This window comes from Harpia harpyja, unplaced genomic scaffold (genome assembly GCF_026419915.1).
Source record: "Harpia harpyja isolate bHarHar1 unplaced genomic scaffold, bHarHar1 primary haplotype scaffold_75, whole genome shotgun sequence".
Lineage (NCBI taxonomy): Eukaryota > Metazoa > Chordata > Aves > Accipitriformes > Accipitridae > Harpia > Harpia harpyja.
The window spans coordinates 275,481-279,010 of NW_026293419.1; positions in this window are offsets into that span (position 1 = coordinate 275,481).

Sequence of the window (3,530 nt, forward strand, 5' to 3'; positions counted from 1 at the left end):
GAGAACGAAGGCAGGAGTTCTTATCTTTTCCGGCCCTATCCATTCAAGCAAGGCCTCCGCTTGTGCCTTCCCAACAAGATCGTAAATTCATCAATTTAATTAAGTTTTGTGATCGCTCACGGCTCCCAAGTACCAGCCTCTGGCGGGCTTAACCCTTGACAAACACCAGTCCTTGGTACGTAAAGTTACAGAGAGATAATCATGAAGCAATAAGCGGTTCGTTCTCTATATCGACAGGCACGACAGGCACGACAGGCACGACAGGCACAACCCCCCGCCGCAATAAGGAGCTCCTGCCTTATAAAACTCCAAAATCGAGCCCGAGAGAGTTTCTAAAGTGCTGTGAAATGTATATTGGCTTTCGCAAAACGAGAACACAGAAATTTGCCTAACTACTGCATAAGTTACATCCCGAAAGGATGTTTGCCTCACTGCCACTAAATTAGGCCTTAACACGGGAAATATGTAGTTAATATATTCCAGGCATCAATTGTATTTTATAGTTTGTAGGTAATCAATGGGCACAAGCAGAATATGTAGTTTCTTTTGATGAGGTAAGACATCCTGTAACTCAAGTAATTAAAGGATGTGTAGATAGATTTGTGAAAACATAGAAAAACAGACATATGGACTCAAGGACAAGTAAAATTGAGAACACAAGTAAGAAGATAAGGAGTGATTTGTTAGCATGAGAACAGCATTTTGGGGGTCAAAGATTATTTGACATGAAAGATACGAGAAGAACAAAGGAAAACCAGGAGTTTAATGTGAAAATATTAAAAAGTGTGACTAGAGGAAAACGACAAGGTGAAAAGTGCAGCCAGAGGAAGACTACTGACTTCATCCCTTGCAGATCCCCGAAGGCCCCTCTGAACCACAAGAGATGCGCGCAAGGGGGGGTGGTCTGGGGTGGAGTTATGTTAATAGATACCTGAAATATTAAAATAACCCCTTTGAGATGCCACAAACACAGTGTATATAAAGGCAAGTTTGGGTATAACCGGTGCGCCTCTGGTTTTGACCATGCGCCCAGTGCTGTTTGCCTTTGTTCTATAATAAACTTGTAAAATTCAGGAAATTTTGTGTGAGTGCATTTCTCACAAATTGGTGACCCCGACATGATCACCTTGTCTGCAGGGGCTCCGGAGGACCATGAACGAGGGGCGCCCCGTTGATTTCAGCGGCTCGGGAAAGGACCCTCGGAAGCCCCTCAGAATACAGGTGAAATTTTTCAGCCATATTATAGGGTAAAGGCAAGGACGGAGCTCCCTATCACCGCGGTTGCCCGTAATTCTTGTGCACGAAGACCCGAGTAAGAAAAGGACTGTCAGTATTATTCGGTCGGGCGGGATTGAGGTCGGTGAGTGTGTGACTGAGACGTGGGCCGGATAGTCTCCGGACCTACGAAGTGAGAGCGGAGCCCTTATAACCGCGTTTCCAATCTCCCGCGAGGGACTTGGCCGGTGAAGGGGTGAAGCGAGTGGACTGGAGAGAGTGGACCTCGGGAACATGGGACAGGGGTCGAGCAAACAGACAGGTCCCGGGAAGGAAGGGAGCAAAAAGGTACCTATGGATATACCCCCAGGCAGTCCTCTGGGGATTAAATTATCTAACTGGGATAATAGTCCCTGTACTAAGGGGAAAGACAAAATAAAAATGATACATTACTGTATGATCAAGTGGACTAAAGAGAAGATTAGACCCGATAATTTGTTTTGGCCCCTATACGGGTCCTTTGAGGGGTGGATATGCCAGGCTTTAAACGTTTATGTAAATAGTAAGGAGCCCCTCGATCCAGAAGAAAGTGAATATGCCTCATGCTGGAAAGGGGAAATGTGGCCAACCGGGGTTAATATACTAAAACTTAAAGAACAACAGGAGGTAGACCACTCTAAACGATGGGACCCATTAGACCATTTACCTCCTCCATATAACCCAGTCCCAGGGGCATCTTCACAGGAGGGGGAAGAGGCAGACGATGCCTCCCCAGAGAATATGGGGGCAAGTGATGAGGGAAGATGCCGGGGTGGGAGGGGAAGAAGGGTCCCCCACACTACACCTACGCAAGCCAGGAGACGAACTGCCAACATAATGGTAATAGGTGAGGTTAGTGATTCGGAAGAGGGACCCCCTAAAAAGGATGTGACCCTATTTCCATTACGAGAAGTTCCTTTGGGGGGGGCGCAAGGGGGTATTGGATTTGTCAATGCCCCACTAACCTCCATGGAAGTGCGAAATTTTAAGAAAGAGATGAAAGGTCTCTTAGACGACCCCCTGGGTTTGGCAGAACAATTTGACCAATTTTTAGGTCCAAATATATACACCTGGGAAGAAATGCAGTCTATTATGGGAATTTTATTTTCTTTAGAAGAAAGACAGATGATCCGAGTAGCAGGAATAAAAATATGGGAAAGGGAGAACCAGCAGGGACCCTCAGGGGAACAAAAGATGCCGATAGCCACCCCTAATTGGAACCATAACGAGGGGGTTGGAAGACAGCACCTGAATGATTATCGAAACCTAATAATTAAGGGTATTAAAGAAGCGGCACCTAGGGGACAGAATGTAAATAAAGCTTTTGATAATCAGCAGGGAAAAGATGAAACGCCCACTGATTGGCTGGAAAGGCTCCGGAGGAATATGCAGCAGTACTCAGGCATAGATCTGATGAGCCCTGCAGGACAAACCCTGCTAAGGGTAAATTTTGTGACACATGCGTGGCCAGATATCAGAAAGAAGCTAGAAAAGTTAGAGGATTGGCAGGATCGAGGGCTGCAGGAGTTGCTGCGAGAGGCACAAAAGGTGTATGTACGGAGGGATGCTGAAAAGGCAAAGGCAAAGGCTAAGATTATGGTAGCGACTATGCGAGAGTCTTATTCTGTGGGACGTCCTGAGGGTGCTAAGAAAAACAAGAACCAGGGACCAAGTGCCCTGAGACCAGGCCGAGTTGGGCCACCCGGCTCACAACCCCGACGAGCAAGCAGACAGAAGGGGCCAAATAGGGAGCTTGAGTGCTTTTATTGCGGAAAATCAGGACATTTTAAACGAGAATGTCCTAAAAGGGCAAGAGATCTGAGGACCTTTGCGGAGGAACAACAGGACTAGGGGTGTCAGGGGCTGTTCTTCCTGGGGAATGAACATCGGTTTGAGCCCTTGATAAAATTAAAGGTAGGACCCCAGGAAGAAACGTTAGAATTTTTAGTGGACACAGGGGCAGAGCGCACCTGTGTTACCCGAATCCCAAAAGGGTGCAAAGAAAGTAGCGAAACTATAAAAGTATTGGGGGCAAAAGGGGAGGGATTTAAGGCACCAGTAATTAGAAATGTAATGGTGGAAAGTAAGACCCGTATAGGGGTAGGGGATTTATTAATAGTTCCGGGGGCTGGATGTAATTTGCTAGGATGAGACTTACAACTTCAACTGGGGATAGGGGTGGTGCCAGAGGAAAGACGAATGAAAGTAAGAATACTGCAGTTAACCCCGGAAGATGAGGCACAAATTAAACCCGAAGTCTGGGCCACCAAAGACAA